Source organism: Spermophilus citellus, assembly GCF_964194105.1.
Source record: "Spermophilus citellus genome assembly, chromosome: 3".
Lineage (NCBI taxonomy): Eukaryota > Metazoa > Chordata > Mammalia > Rodentia > Sciuridae > Spermophilus > Spermophilus citellus.
In genome coordinates this window covers 53,348,570-53,366,246 of record NC_138184.1, presented here as the reverse complement: position 1 = coordinate 53,366,246, position 17,677 = coordinate 53,348,570, and the positions used below count along the sequence as shown (strand labels likewise).

The window sequence follows — 17,677 nt, the reverse complement described above, 5'->3', positions numbered from 1 at the left end:
TCCATCCAACTGTCGCTTCTCACTTTGATCCCAGACTTAAAAAAAAATCTTTGACTTCTGTCAACCTGAAAATGCTAGGTGTTCATTGGCCTCCTCCTTTAAGCCCTGAGCCCGAGTTTCTCTCTGATTTCCATTTTCTGCTTTGCTTGTGCAAGTGCTTCCATCGCAAGAAGTAAAATCTAAGCGAAGCTGCATTGCTTTCAAGGATGCTCCCACAGATTTATGTAATACCCTGTTTTTCTTCTTACTAGGATAATAGGAGAGTGGGTCTATGTGTGTTCAGCATGCTGATTGAAACCAGTTGAACTTTCAGAATCTCTCAGGTGGAATAAGCTGGATAGAGTCTGAGAACTGAGTTGCTCAGGATGAGAGAGGGAATGAATTACCTGGGGTCTGGGAAAGCACTTCTCTGGAGGAATATCCAAGTAAGGCCTCCTGGAAGGAGAACAACTGCTTTGCTCTGTCTTTGTTCTGTCTTGTAAGTATGGTTTCCTTTGAAGTCTCCATTCTTGGTTAAATGTATGGTTAACAGTCTGAGAAAACTTGTACCCAGACATGTTACAAAGGTTAAAATGACACTTGGGCTCAAACTGGGTTTAGGACATTCATATTGGTCATAGGAGTGTGGGCAAGAAGGTAGTTTATGGGAGAAGCAGAGGGTATGGATTTCAAAGTGTGCTGGAAAAATGGGTTCAAGGCTCATGTTTGCCTAAGAATCAAAAAGGCTCTCAGTATGAAGGTCAACATATCAAGGGCTAGGCTGAAAGGGTAAATATTTATTCATAGCTAAGGGCTTGCAACCTAGAGGCTTTGCCCCTTGTTGCTGGGCCATTTGGGTCATAGGACAGAGATCATGGGAAGAGTCGAGGTCTCGGGGACTTGGGAGATTTTGTTGGCCACATGGGGCCAGGCAGTTGAAGAAAGAGCCTAGTTCATAAGAGAAACACACTCTCATCAAAGGTAGCATAAGAGTAATACTTGAACACAGACCCAAGTAAAAATAACTAGAAGAGAAGCCCCCATGAACAGGTTTTTCCTTATATGAACAGGTTTCCAGCTCTCAGTTCCTTCTAATTCAGCCATCCCATTATTATTAGCCCTTATCACCTTAACAAACATGGTACCTCATGCATCTGGGATTGTTATCAGGAGTGAGCAGGCGGCATTTAGCTTCCCAGTACCCCAGAGTGGTTTGTGCCTTTCTCTCCAACCCCCCATCTCTCTTGGCCCCCATGACATCTTAGTACCTGGGATGCACGCTAAGTCTTATGTGACCTCTCCAATCTCTGTGATCACATTTTAAGCATACACACTTACACAAAAACATTCTGTAGATCCTCAGAGCAGTAGAAAAACAAATTCCCAAGTTTAATTGTGTGACAACAACAAGAGGCTATGAAATGTGTTGGAGAAAAGAAAATGTGGGGTATGATAGGGAATCCCCTTTCCTGGGAAAAAATGGGTGGATTGGGGGAAGGGATTATAAAACGAATTTTCAGGTAAAGAACATAGAACATGGCAAAAGGCAGGTAAGGACATCAGTATCCACACAGCAACTTTGCTACTTCAGATAAACTTCCCAAGTCTCCTTGATCCACTCCCTTTTCCGTGCCTTCATAACACAGGATTAAAGTTATTGGTAACTTAGGAATGATCACCTTACCTATAAGTATAATAATACACACAAAAGTATGTACTATCAAATTTATTCTCCCATTACAGTATTGTACCTCCCAATTTTAAGACTAATAGTATGTCCATTCTCTTGAACATTAAGTAGAAATGCTTCCTCAGATCTCCTCATCCTCCTCTTAATCTACTCATTTAAAACATCTTTATTGGATGCCTACTGTGGGCTTGTCACGTTCCCACAACCTTGGATCATAGCTATGCATATGACCAAAAAAAAGAAGTAAATGAATTCAGATTGTAAGTTCAGGTAGGAACAGGGGATAGTAGTTCATTTATATAAAGGAATAAGGGAAGTCTTTACTTCAGAGTAATACTTGAGCAGAGATCCAGGTAAAAATAACTAGAAGAGAAGCTTACATTTATTGAGAATTTTCTTCTTGTATCAGAAGTCATGCTAAGAGATTTCCATGTATTTAATTTTCTCAGAAGTTCTTTGAAGAAAATACTTCATTATGTACATTTTGTAAATATGGAACCCAAAGCTTAGAGATGTCCTGTTGCTTTCCCAGGGTCCTTCAGGCAGTAAGCATTGGAACAGGGGTTTCATTCCATTGCATCTGACTTAGACCTTGACATTCTTAATTGCCAAGCTCCGTGCCTAAGGACTGGCTACCTGGGAGAGAAATTGCAGTTCTTTGCTTTTCTGTCTCCCTACCCAAGATCTTGAAAGCAAAGGGTTGCACACTGTGCTCTGTGGAAGCCCCAGGGCTCCTTTGAGCCCAGGATATTTGTATGAAATCCCACATTGGTTTCCAGGAGAATGATTCTACTTCTGTCTGTTTTATGAATTAGACTGCAATAGAATAGTTTTGCTAAGAATGATTAGCTCCTTAAAAGAAAGTTGAAAAATGGCCTGTTCAATGAATTTTTATGAAATTTCTTTTGAGAAATTGAAAGAATGGTGCTACGATGTGTGTGATCAGAGAGCAGCAGTAGCTGTTGCAGCAGTAAGAGTCATAGAGTAGCAGTAGCAATGGCAGCGGTAGCCAAGTTAGCTACAAACATGTCACTGCTTACTGAGTTCCAGTTACTGGCTGAAGCTCTTTGCAACACTAGCCCATTGAGTCTTCACAGTAACCCCAAGGAATAGGTTCATTTTACAAGTGAGGAGGCTAGAGCTCTGAGATATTAAGGGACTACTCCAGACTCTACAACTGGTGAGTGGCATGGACCTGGGATTGAACCCAGGTTGGAGACCTGCAGAATCTGCATATTGTCACTTCATGGTCTACAGGTTGAACCTGAACCCTTTGTGGCACTGACCTTATAGCAAAAGCTATCTTTGCTGTGATGTCTCACCTTGGTGATTGCATGTCCTGTGACAGCACATGACACATTTGTGCCTCCTATAGGACCTCTAACAGATCCAGTGTTACCTGAGATGCTCCCCAACTACAGTTCACTTTGGTAAAGATATAACACTTCTAAGAAGCAAAAGTTGATTCCCAAATTTCATCTTCATGGGCCTGGCATGGCCTATTTGGGGTAATTATTTTTTAAAAATTGATTAATCATATTAATGAATTAAGCCAACACTGGTAGTAGCTGTGGCTCAGTTGTGTCCCAAGCCAATACCAAGAAAGGCATTTATTTAGTCACATGTGAAATACACAGCCGGCCTTTGGATGACCGTCTTGACCAAATGTTAGTTCCAAAGGTTCAAAAGCGTAGAAAAATCATTATAAACTCATCTCACCTCTGTGCAGCAAATTCTGACCCATGCCATGAGGGGACATTTAGACTAAACATTCCTAAAAGGTCTCTTGCCACTGTAAATTTTCACTCTAGGGCCATTTCTTGGCAAATTGGAGTTGTCATTAAGACTCAACTGCAATTCCTTCAGTGAAAGAAACAATCTGACTAAATGAAATGATGCTACATGTCTTCCAGTAATGGCCGGTCTCTGTTGAGCCATGGACACTGAGGTAGCAAGGATTTCATTCTAAATTTAAAAAAAAAGTCCAATCAACATAAATCCCAAGACCTCAGGCATTAAAATCGCCCAGAAAAAAGAGACATCATCAATTCCTCACATTATCTAATTTGGGGCACTGTCTATGGATTCGCTCTGTCTCATTGGACAACAAAGTATATTATGAGAAAAATGAGGGTTGGTTCCAGGGCTTTCTCTACTGCCTGTTTCCTTTTTTTTATTATTACTGCCTTAGCAGTATTCATCGTTTGTGCCTCAAAGCCACCAGACAGGGTCCCACAAATCTCCCCGGCTTCCTGTGTTGGAGCCAGGCTGAGATGATATGCAGCCCTCTGAGTGTTCCCTGCATCATTCTAGACCCAAACCAAGATATGATTTAGGATGTCCCTATAAAACTGAGGATCATTGGCCTAATCGGAGTCATTTATTGTGTCTTGAGCTATCAAATCACTGCTCGCAGTTTGTGGGGAATTGGTTGGGAGCAAACTTCCCAGTATTATTACATAATGGTTATTTTGAAAAGATTGTCATTTATGAAGGTAATGTGTAGCTTGTTTTAAAATAAACTTTCTTGTGTATATTTAAGATATACAACATGATATTATGGGATGCATACAGATAGTAAAATGGTTACTCCTGTGAAGAAAATTAACATGTGTCATCTCACATAGTTACCTATTTTTTAATGTTTGTTTTGTGGTAAGAGCAAATAAAATCTAATTTAGCAGGAATCCCAAATAGAGTAGTTAGCCCTTCATATTCATGATTTCTGCATCTGCAGATTCAACCAACCATGTAGCAAAAATATTCTAAAAAAAGAATTGCATCTCTGGTATGTGGATGCTAATTCACAATAAGGGAGGGGGCACTAGGGAAGAAGAGATTTAGATTAGGTAGAGGGGAGTGAAGTGAGGGGAAGGGAGAAAATAATGGGGATAGGAAGGACAGTAGGATGAAACAGAAATTATTACCTTATATATATAAGACTGCATGACCAATTTGATTCTACAACATGTACAATCAGAAAAATGAGACATTATACCCCATCTGTTTATGATATATCAAAGTGTATAAATGCATTCTACTATTATGTATAACTAATTAAAACAAATTTTTAAAAATTTTAAAGAATTATATCTCTACTGAATGTGTATAGATTTATATTTTATGTTGTTATACCCTAAACAATACAGTATAATAACTGTTTACATAGTACTTACATTGTATTAGATATTATAAGTAATCTAGAAAAAATTTAAAGTATATAGGAGGGTTTCAGGGGTTATATGCAAATAATGGACCATTTCACATACAGAATTTGAGCATCCATGGATTTTGGTATCCCTTGGGGGCCCTGCAACAATCTCCCATGAATATTGAGGGACATCTGCACATTTTTCTTACCTATTGTCTTAACGTTTGTTACTAGCTCTGTAGACTTGTCCATCCTACATATCTTCTGCTTCGTATCCTCTTTCCCTCTCTATCCTAATCTAATAATGACTATTTTATTCTGTCTGTATATTTGACTAAGTTTTATTCCATAGATCATCCAATCTTTTTTAATTTTAATTTATTAAATTTAATTTTTTACATTTAATTTCACTTAGCATATTCCTCCCATTTTATCCACATTGCGGCAAATGACAGGATCTCCTTTTTAAGAATGAATAATATGTCATTATGAATATATACATAAGGTTTTTTAAAAAATAAAATGCATTTATACATCCACAGATTGTTTCCATATCCTGAATATTTTGAATAACACTGCAGTAAAAAAATGTAGATATCTTTATAAGGAGGTAATTTTAATAGTTGTATACTCTTAGCATATTGGGTCAAAAATTTTGCAGGAAGTAGCTGCTCTATAGTTTAAGATTTATTCCATCTTAGAAGAAGCGATCACTTAAAACTATTCGACTCCAAAATAAATAGCTTCTCATTAGAGTTAGAAAGAAAGTGTAACCCTCTACTATCAGGAAAGGTAGCAGAATACAACAGTCACTAGTATGGCATTATGTAAAAACGTGGATGTGTAACCAATGTGATTCTGCAATCTGTATACAGGGTAAAAATGGGAGTTCATAACCCACTTGAATCAAATGTATGAAATATGATATGTCAAGAGCTTTGTAATGTTTTAAACAACCAATAAAAAAAAAAGAAAGTGTAACCCTACAAAAGATGGTTCTACCTAATTCTAATTCAGGAACAGTAGGGAAACAAAAGTTCATGTACTAAGAGAAAAGTATGATGTGACAAAAATCCAGGGAAGGCATATGATAGTACTGAAATCACACCAAATTTTATTTATGCTGAATGTTTTATTTTGTTGAAATTAGACGGGAAACGAGCCACATGAAATATTGAAAATCTTAGATTCAGTTTGTGTTAAGGAAAGATGATATTCATCTGAAAGATTTTTGCATTAACAGTGAGAACAAGGTAAGAATGCCTCTTACCAAGTCATGAAATGGTGATGCTCTTAGCTCTTGCCCCATTTCCTACAGTAAATAAGAGCACAGACTCAAATTGCAGCATGAAGACCTGGAAATATTAATTCGCACTACAGAAACACGGCTTCTGTTTAAAATGGGTGTCTGCTGGGAAAATTTAAGGCAATTGCACCAACACACCAGTAAAGCTGGCTGACCTGTCATGAGGGGACAGCTGTCCCCTGAGCAGATTTCAGCACTGTTCCACAGAGATGGACTATCTGGAGCTTGTCACACTGTGGAGAGACTTTGGTCCTTGATTTCTCCCAATATCTATTCTCCCCAGTTGAAAAACCCAATCATAGCTGTTGGATGAAGAGGAAATAAATCTGTCATTATGTTTTAGCTATTTTTAACAGCATCTGTGTTTTAGAACACCATTTGCAAAAAAAATATTTGCAGAGATTAACCTTTTGAAATGATAATGATATCACATTCTATTAAGTAATTTTCCTGGAAAACCTCACATTGAAAATAATGCACATCATCATCAATGTGCAGCTCAACTTAGGATTTTATCTGAATTCAGTTGCTTCAGAGTGATCATTTAATACTCAAACTATTTGTCTCTTTCTGCGTCCATGAGTGTCCATTTTGCCATTTCCTGACCCTCCCCCAAGTTTACAATTCTAGTTCCTAGTCTTATTGTTAGCACTAGAAAGGGAATTTGCACAATCTTGACCTTCATGGCTGACCTTTCTGGGTTTGAATCACTTTTATTTTAACCAGATCCTACAGACAAAATCTATAGTGATGATGTACCTTGCAAGATAGATAATTAGGAAGTGCCATCTCCATAATTATTGTGTTACAGTCTCTGGAGGGACATGAAAGCTTGTCCTGTCCCTTGAACAGGACAAGTTGCTAATCCCCTTAACATTTCTTTCCCTTTGGACTGATAATATTTCACAAAATTTTGCTTTGTAAAATATTCCTAAAGGGAGGCTTAGCATAATGCACAGATTATGGAAATGATGCTCATTAAGTAGAGGGCGAGATTTCTGGAAAGCCACAGTGCTGCTTCGAAACATGTAACCTCCATTAGAGGCTTCATTTGAATGTTTATTCATGGAGCAGTAAACATTTATTATTATACATTTTATTGAAACATAAATTAAAGAACTGTAATTATGTGTATGGCAAATAGCGAAGCAATGTGCATTTGTCACAAAATGGGTAAGACAAGGAAAAATGCCATCATTGTTTCATTTGCTTCCAAATCCTTTATTGTATACCCAATAGAAAGACACCCAGAGGGAATAACTCTATGGATTAATGTTCTGATACAGTGTGTAAATAAAAAGTACATATTCTTGGTATTCTGTCTAGCAAAGAGAGCATCCTGGAATTAATTTGTGAAGGTCAGAATCTATCCGGAGAAAAGGTGGGTTTCTTCTCTCTGGAGAGAGAACCACAGTGGCTGTTATTAAAGTTAATGCTAAGCAGTGGATATGTCCCCTTGGTAGTCCTTGCAATGCTGATTATTTTTAGGACAAGCTGTTGCTTCAGACACTTGAACATATTTGAGGAGTTTTTTAAAAAAGGACTTATGTGAGACTAGAAAGACAAAACCTTCAAATTTGCATTTTGGTAAAAAAGATATTTTTCAACAGTGAGGAAAGGTGGTATATTGTGATCATAATGGCTCTTCGTAGACCGTGTCCTTTATGCACAGAAGTTTTCATGGAGAGGTGAAAAACAGGATTCATCAAGAAAATCAATACACATGTGTTTTATTTTTCTAAGCAAGTTAAGAAATCAAGAATACGGTAGTTGTCCATCATTTAACCATCTACACTCCCATCCATCTATTCATTCACCCATCCATCATCCCATCCATCTTTTCACTTATCCACCCATCTACCCATCTATGCATCTATCCATTCAGCTTTCCATTCATTCATCCATCCATTCATCCATTTATCCATTGAGCATTTAATCAATGTGTTCTCTATCCTGGGAACATGGTATTAGGGGAAGGAGATAATCAGGAGAAAAAAGTTCTAAATTCATAGAAGGAAAAAATATGTAATTATTTATGCTTTGTGATAAAAACTGTCAGAAGAACCCTGAAGAGTGTGAAGGCTACACACACACACACACACACACACACACACACACACACACACACAGCTTTTGGAAAACACAGGAAGAAGGAAGAAGAAAAAAGCAAAGTGATTCCACAGGGAAGGAAAAACATTTATTTTTATTTTTTTCTACCAAGAAATGTATTATAAGCACAGTCACTGCAGTGATTTCAGATAAAGTACAATTGTGACACATCCTGGAATACTCTGTGTCTCTTGAAGTCATTTTACTGGAGGCATGACAAGGCACTGTCCCTGCACAGCAGCGAACAGCAAAGTTCACAAAGAGCCTCTGAGCTCCTGAGTGTGTGGCAGAGTTGGAAGGCTGTTCTTCCTAGAATGGTTGACCCGGGTTTTTACCTGTCCTTTTGCATGATCATAACTAAAACAGTAGGAATGATCTCACCTGAGGTCCCTGTATTTTGAGTTATGGTTTTGTAGATCTGGTTTGATGTTATGTCACTGAATCCCATCATAAGCCAAAAGACAGTACAGGATATTTATATAAGACTCAAATTTGTTAGAAATCTGTTCTTTCCTGGACTTCTCTTGAAGAAGAGCTTAATATCATGAGGGTGAACTGCATGGAGGGAAGTAGGGTTAGACTTTGTGCTGGACTAGGTTTCACTACACAGGAGTGCTGATTATATTGAGCTTTGGAATTGAGTAGACCCACTACTTCTATAGTTCTCTGTTTCTTCATTGATACATAATGACAATGATTTTGGTTATATATATCATGGAGTTTTATGATAAATAATTAAGAAATTTCAGATAGAGTGTCTCAGTTCCTGGCGTAAGGTGCCAGTCACATAATAAGAGCTTTATAAATAGAAATGATTATTATTGCTGCCTTTTATGATGATAGTGAGCAAATAATCCTCACAAAGCACAGTTTCTAGTGTATAGTGTTCTCATGTAAATGATATCTAATGTTGTAACTGAAAAGACCTTTAAAATAATAAGTGGGTGAGGGGTATAGTATTACTATAAATGTGTAAATAAAGATTTTTTAAAATCTCATTGAAAGAAGTAATTAGATAATGTGTCAGTGTCCTCCTTAGAAGAAGAGGGCTACATGGACACAAGCAGCCCATGAAAGGACCTGCATCTTTCCAGATACAAAGCCAGTCCCTTCTACATAGTTTTCCTGCACCCTGAGAGTAGTAGGTGATGCATTCATTTCCTTGTAGTTAACTTACTGTTAAAGGAGTAAGGAAGCCTGAAACTGCTTTTTGAGATAGTAAATGGTTCTATTTGGTGGCAATAGGATGTTCTACCCTTTGGAATGGGGAGGGGAGTGAACACCAAGAATCTATAGTAATTTGAGAGTTAGGATGCAATAGAGGAAGCCAACAGAGTGAAAAACTAGAGGCAAGATAATGGGAAGGGAGACTGTGTTAATTCCTCATGGCCAGATGTTTCTCTCTCCATGGCAGTAACTCTACCACCATTTTTTCCTGTAATTCACTTAGTAAAGGAAAATGGAAGAAGCCACTTGAAATGTAATTGTCTCTCACTGTTCCTGTTTGGGTCTATTACACAAACAGTAGGGAGATTTCTCATTTTGTTCTGTTTATTGCAGCGGGATTTAAAAAAAGGAGGAGGTGGAGGAAAAGTTCTTTCAACACCTGCTTTCTTAATTGATAGTGATTGCTTTACCCCCAAAAGTGAGTGGGTTTTAAACAAGTGGGTCCATTCTCACAAGGCACATTACCATCTTATAAACATACCAGCAAAATAGAAAAGGTGACAGAACTATGATAATAGCTCCCATTTCCTCCTCTGGGTGAGAGTCCCAGATGCCATTCACCTTTCATTTTTCTTTTATTTGCAATCAGTGCTTCCTGTGTTTCATACAGATGATAGAAAAGGCTTGCTTTCTGCCTTCATATGCTTTCCCCCCGCCCCCCGAGTTTGTGAGAGAGGGGTAAGGAACTTGATCTACTTATTATTTGTTCTTTTTTTGTTCCGATTTCAGGGGAAGAGCTTCTTAAAACAGAGAAAACAAAAATAATCTCTCCTGGTTTTATCCAGTGCCTATCACGGTACCTCGTGCAAGCCAGTACTTTGGGACAGTGATGAGCTACTCATGCTTACAGTGTGCAAGATGAGGGAAATTGATTGACAAAATAGATGCATTGACACTTGCTCATGTTTGCTCAGTTCCCCAGGCTTCTGTTCTCATAGAAGAAGAATTGAAAAAAGAGCCTGCCAATTATTTCCACCTTGTGAGCCTGAAGCCAAAAGGAAAAGACACACTGCCAGGCTCTCAGAGTTCAGTGACACTTTATATAGCCTCGGATTCCATCATCTTGCTTTTCTTTGGCATGAAAAGACCTTAATTTTTAGAAAATTTGAAATTTAAAACTGTCTGGTTGCTAAAAGCTCCTTTAAACTCTCATTGTGGTTGGGAGCAATATATCATCAAAGCCGTGGTGCTTGGATGATGTACGGTGCCTGTATATCATGAGAGGACCATCCCTCTTATGATATATTAGTATAACTCAGCATTGGAGTACTGCCAGTGATGTATGACTTAAAAACACAATTGTTAAGCCACAAAACTCTATAGGGCCTCTGCACAGTCTGGATCTTATTTTTTTTAAACTGATTTTTTTTTCTTTAAGTTTCTGAGCTTTCCTGAGATCATTAGATCATTTGGACTCGCAGAAAGCACTATCTCCTGTGTTTCAGGAAAGGCAGTTGAGCTGCCTGAGCACTCGCCAATATTCCCAGTGAAGGAACTCATAGAATCAGAAACCATTAATGAATCCTTTGCCTTTTGACAGGACCCTGCTTTCATTCCTGTTGCCCGTGCTGAAGTGACTTCAGGCCTATGTGAGCAGCATTATTTCTAATGACATTTATTTTACACCCACGTGGCTTTCAGTGATTTCATGCTGATTCTAAAGTTAGTAGCAGAAGATGAAGCCTCCGCAAATCAAGAAAGGCATAATCCTTCCATGTGGATAATACCAGATTTGGGGGTAGTGATGGCCCAGGGTAGGATGTTTTCAGCATGGTTCAACACAGAGCCAAGTCCTCCAGTTCAGAGTAGAAGCAGGTTATCAAAAATGGTTTCAAGTAATAGAGCCATTGCTAGAATGTACTGAATATTGAAGATGTGCCAGCATTGGCCTAAGAACTTTACCCACACATTCCATGTAATCAGCACAATAATCCTATGTGTCAGGACGCTGGTTTTATGGCTAGTTGAAAGATGAGGGCAGATAAGCTAAGGGACTCACCCATAAGAGACAGAGGCAGGGCCTGAACCTTGGCCATCCACATCCACTACCTGCGCACCAAGGTGCTTCTTTACAGGCCTCCATGATTCTGAGATCTGGGACTGGTAGGATAGGTAAAATGTGGTAGAAAGCCCTGGAAGACAAGTCTGGATTTGGGGTTCTCATTTGGGGCCTAGTATGGCTTTGTTATTGGTTTTAGAACAGTCACTTTTCTCTGCTATAAAATGGAGAAATTAGATACAGTGAGTCCCCTCCAACATTTCCAATTATAATCCCAAGTAGTTTTCACAGGTCTTTTTTAAAAAAATCTTTTTTTGTATTTTTTAAAGTAAAATATATATTTTTTTTCTTTTTTGCAAGTGGAATTGCACATGGGATCCTAACATAGACACAGGTAATAGTGGAGCTCCTCTGTGTGTATTGGGCAGGGGGAACTGAGGCCTAGTTTCCTGTCTTGTGTACCATTCCTATTTCTACTGCACACTGCCCTTACCCCAGGTTTGTCCTGGAAACTTTGTGATTTGTAATTTTAAACCCATTGACCAGACCTTTATCTCTCTGTACTCTCTCATGAAAAGGATATTCAACCCTTGAGCTATCAAACCAGCAGTGAATTATGAGGTTGCAAATATTAGAAATGAGCACACCACTTTGAAAAGCATTGCTGCAAATAGGGTCACGTCACATCACATCACCCCTGTGACTCTGCAGCTGTGATATGTTCATCCATCTGATACCAGACACCTGTTCTCACTTCCAAGGTGGAGGAAAGTAGAAGTGCTAGCTCATTAATGCTTCCCCAGAGAAGTTCTCAGGCAATGAGGATAAGTATTGGTGTATAAATACCACACTTCCCTAGACCCTAGGGTAGGATGACTTCAAGGGGTGCATGCTATATCCTAGCTCCCAGAGTTTGCTACTAGAACTGAGCTTTAGGCACACAGAGTGACAACTTCCTTGATAAACATCCTTTATTGGCTGCCTTTCATTTCCTGTCTCTTTCCATATTTATTCCCTTACTGGGGTGTCCAGGGATCACCTTCTATATATACCACATGTTCTTGCATTCTTGTTTCAGGGTGTACTTCTGGGGCAATGGAGACAATTTATATTTTTATTCCTCCACATGAGGAAAAGAAATTGTTATTGCTTGATGGTGAGATTAAAGTTTCTCCTGGGTGTCTCCTGTTCTTCCAGATTTTCCGGACTGTACTTATTTTACTGTGATGATCACCAAATGAAACAGTCTTATTGTATAAATACATTTGCTTTTTTCAAGTTGAGAGCTTTAGTAATAATCCAAAATTTCACGGACAGAGCAATAGACATAAACACTTGTCTGAGTCATGCTGTTGGAAAATTTTGTCTCATTTTCCTCACCTACAGAATTGATAGAATAATATTGACTTCATAGAAGTGTTGTAGAGATAAATATGTATATTCTACAATAAAAATATCAGAAGGTCATTTGTATTTGTTTTATGTTTGCTACTGTAACAGACTGTTGCAAGCTTAGCCTTTGGGTCAAATGGTAACTCTGTGGTTGACCTTTTGAGGAAATGCCAAACTGTTTACCAAAGCAACTGTACCACTTTGCATTCCCATCAGCTTGTAAAAGGGTTCCAGTTTTTCCACATCTTTGCCAACATTTGTTATCATCTATCTTTCTTATCATAGTTACCTTTATAGATATGAAGTAGTGTTTCCCTGTGGTTTTGGGCTAAGAATGTCCAGCATCTTTTCACATGCTTATTATTTGTTTATACAGCTTTTTTGTTGTTGTATAGTACTGGGGATTGAACCAAGGGCTTTACACATGCTAGGCAAGTGCTCTACCTCTAAGTTGTACCCCAGCTCTCTGCAATTTTTTTTTTTTTTGGTACCAAGGATTGAACCCAGGGGCACTTAACCAGTGAGCCACATCCCCAGACCTTTATATTTTTTATTTTGAGGCAAAGTCTATGTTGCTTATGGCCTCGCTGAGTTGCTGAGGCTGGCTTTGAACTTGCAATCCTCCTGCCTCAGCCTCCTAAGCCACTGGGATTATGGGCATATGCTACCACACTCAGCTATATAGCTTTTATTGGTAAAGCTCTCTTTTTCAGTGTTAGTTAGGATTTTTGTCTTTATTCTTCAGTTGTAGTAGTTCTTTCTCTAATTGGATACAAGTCCCTTATCAATATATGTTCTGCAAAATAAAATTTCTATCTTTCTGTGATTTGACTTTTCATGTTCTTGCTTGTCCTTTGAAGCACAAAGTTTAACATTTTCCTACTTCTAAGAACCCTTGTGATGACATTCAACTAACCTAGATAATCCAAGATACTCTCTTGCTTTTAAAGGTCAGCTGGTAAGCAACCTTCATTCATCTGCAACTTAAATTCTCCTTTGGCATGTAACCTAACATATTCCCAGGTCAGGTATTAGACGTCTTTGTGAAGAGGAATTAGTCTGCCACCTACAACATTGTTTTTGTTATTCTTTAGGGCAAGACTTGCCCTCTAAAATTACTCATGGGCAGGTCTAGGGGAGATGGGTTCACATGGGGCTCCTGAATGAGACTGTAGGTCACCTATTGGGAAGAGGGTAACTCTGTAGCTTTCCCTGCCTTTTCCCCAACCATGATTTTATTCCTTATATTTGAATTCTAATACAGTCTGACAGGGACACAATATATCAATATTAACTACAATATTAACTACACTAACCATCCTCAAGTGATTATGAGTAAAACACAAATGCTCAAAATGATTGAAAGAGAAGTATAGGCAATGCAGAAGTATAGGCAGGGCAGAGTCCCCAAAAATGACATCAGTGTTGCTATCTCTCTTTACCTCCCACTCACTGCAGTTAAAGTTAATTAATAACCAATTTCTTGGAATATAATTCTCTTATCACAGAAATCTCCTTATTAAAGTATACAACTCAGTGTTCTATAGGTATTCATAAAGTCATACAATCATCACCTTTATATCATCGTCAAACATATCTGTCATCCCCAAAGAAATCCTGGGCCATTGACTCTTTATTTCTGCTCTGAGAACTGCTATTCTTTCTTTCTTGGTCAATTTGTCTATTCTGGGTGTTTCATAAACACAATCATGTAATATATGGCCATTTGTGCCTAGATTCTTTCACATGAGGCATAATTCATTCCTTTATATGTCAAATCATATTCTTTTGTCTTGATACACCACATTTTGTTTATCTGTTCATCTGTAGATGGTCATGTGGGCTATGAATGATATTGTTGTAAACATTCATGTACAAGTATGTACAGTTCTCTTGCGTATATACTAGAGGTATAAGTCTGAGTTATATGATAACTGTGTGGTTGACTCTTTGAGGAACATTCAAGCTCTTTCCCAAAGCAGCTGAATCATTACATTCCCATTCTCCACGTTCTCACCAGCACTTGTTGTGTCAGTCTTTTGGATTATGGACATTCCAGTGGGCGTGAAGTGGTATCTCTGTGTGGTATTGATTCACCTTTCACTAATGACTCATGATAACTAAGCATCTTCTTATGTGCTTTGTGCTTTTGTCCCCCTGACTTCACTGAAACCAACTCAAGCATTCAGCGGTTCAATCCTGTTGATGGCTTCTTCCCTCCTTCTGGAAGTTCTTTTCTAGATTATTGGTGCTCACCATCTCCTGTTTTCATAAACTTGAGTCCTACTTATCTTCCTGAGCTTCAAATGTTGAAGTATCCCATTGCTATTAGCTCTTCCCCAAAACATCTTTATTCATGACAGTTATGTCAACATGAAATTGAATTGTCTATTAATTTGTTTATTTTTTTTGCATTAGTCACTGGTGTGTAAGCTCAACAGGGGCAGATTTGTCTTGTTCATCAGAATTCGTGGTTCTAGAATAGCACTAAATATTTTTGAATGAATGAACACTTGTAGAAAAATGTACATGTTTCGTGGGGGAAAAAAGCTGGGTTTTTCATAACAAATTACTGAAATATTGCATCAAATTTGAAAAAGTGTCTTTTGTGAGGGACTTCTCAGATACTTCACTGTGATAATGGACACTGTAAAATTTTATTTGAATGAAAACTTTTTCAGTATGAATGTATCATGCGACTTGCAAAATATTCTTCCAATTTCAGCAGCCAAGTTTTGATCCCTAGCAAAATTGTAAAACACTTTATTAAATGGATGGTTTGTTAGTACCTAGAAGGATAAGTTATGATCACCATGGATTAACATTAAAATTACTATCAACATGGTATGGCAAATTATCCCCATGGTTGCCATGCAGAATTCCATTCAGTTGGAAGGCCATGGCAACAGTATACACTCACAACACTGAGGCTTTGAGCTGGGTATGCCACATTCTCCCTGTTCTGACAAGCTGAGGGGTTGTCAGGAGGGTGGGATCAGCCTGTCATTTAAGAATTACGTGAAGACATCAGGCTGAGTTGAGATATCTGCCCTTGAGGAAAAAATCACCTACCCAGTGAGCTGTTTACTGTCTTTGGTGTCATGGTGAGTTTCAAGTAGTTACCAGTGATCAAGAGGGCATTTCCAGCACTGGATGGTAACAGAGCCTAAAAAGAGAGCTTTGAACACTAAACTCAGAAGACAAAAGTGAGGGGTGGGGGTGGAGGACAGGGATACGCCTATTTCTATGACATTCCCCTAAAGTGTGTTCACAGCCTGCCATATGTTAATGGTGATAAGTAACTACCATATCCCCAAAGACAGGCACTGGGATCCTCAGAGTGCAGGAAGCCAGGGAAGCATTCAGAAATAGGTATCCCTATAATTTGGAGGAGGATGGGCAGGTAAAACAGGGAGTGATGTTGGTGCCCATGTTGGTACCCTTGGCAGGAGTCGGGTTAGGAATCAGATAGATGGTCTTAACCATTGTTTCTCAGTTAGTGGCCCTTAATCAGTGGTACCAGCATCACCTCGTACCATGTTAGAAATGTGAATTTTGAGGTCCTACCAATGTATATTTTAACAATCCTGAGGCATGATTTGAAGTTTGAGAACTTCTAGTGAAAGCAACAGAAACAAACTTTGGTCAAAAGAGATGCTTTAACAATGTGCCATTCAAAAAGCCTTTAAAATATCTTTACTGCTGGTAAGAGAATTAGTTCTTGAATCTGATCTCTGCTTGGTTTTAAGATTTTTAAAAAATACATTTTTTTGGAATAGTAAAAGTAATCATGCTGTACCTGCACACTTAGAAGATCTGCTTCTCTTAATAATTCTTCAAGGCAGGAACTATTGCAGTTCTCATTATAGACAAGGATGGTGGGACATAGGTCTTCTGTGGCAAGCTCACATAGCTAGTTACGTGGTAGGTTCGTTTACACTGAATGTATTGTATTTCTTGATAAGTGGCTATTAAGTGATCAGTGTCCTTAGTTAGGCAGTTTGACTGCAGAACACTGGTTTGGAAAATGGGAGGCTGGGGGGACCAGAGGGAGAAAGAAGGAAAGTGGGAAAAGAAGAAAGGATACAACAGCAGGTTTTAGAAGCAGAAATCAAGTGAAGGCTCTAAGTGTGGGCTATCTCCTTCTTTTGTGGCACTTTCCTGGTCTTTCCATCATCCATTCTGTGGATTCCAATTAGTTTCTGATTGGAGTCTACTGATTGGAGTCTGGGCCCACACCGCCTGGCTTTCTCTGAAGAAGTTGGTTCCTGGGTAGTTTGTGATTTATTTTTCCTTACTTGTTTTTCCTCCCTCTGCCCCGATGCTCCCATAGTCTCTGTGACATAAGTAGACACTCTCCCCAGTTGCTGAGGGATCCCATGACTGGCTTTATCACTGACTGGAGAATATTGTGGCAGAAGCATGTCACTCTTGAGGGGCTGTGTGCCAGGGGCTGGTGTGAAGTTCTTCTCTGCTTCATTCACCTTGGAGTGCCTTGCTCTCTGCCTCTGCTTTAATAGCATATCATTTTCCCTTCCTTTTACACAAAACCACAGGGACACTTAATCTTAGTTGTCTTGAGGTCTTTTGGAGTTTCACAGCCCGATCGTAGTAATCAAGAAAGGGTAGGCATGATCAGGGATGAGGTTTGATTCTTTGACTGCCTCTCCAGATTTAGGCTTTTAATTTTCACATTACTCTCCATGGTTTGTAATAAATGTGGGAACATAACTGAAGAGCAGGAAGAGGTTTAACTTCAACAGAGGTACAATAGACACTATTAGGAAAGTAAAACTTTGAAATGGCAGTTCAGCCTTGAAGAAT

The 17,677-nt window shown here is 38.7% G+C and overlaps 1 protein-coding gene across 8 annotated transcripts in view; it reads left to right on the top strand.

Annotated features, from left to right (window-relative positions):
- Window positions 1-17,677, top strand: part of FHIT (fragile histidine triad diadenosine triphosphatase) — a 1,488,252-nt gene that overhangs the window by 1,262,578 nt on the left and 207,997 nt on the right. The window lies entirely within an intron of this gene.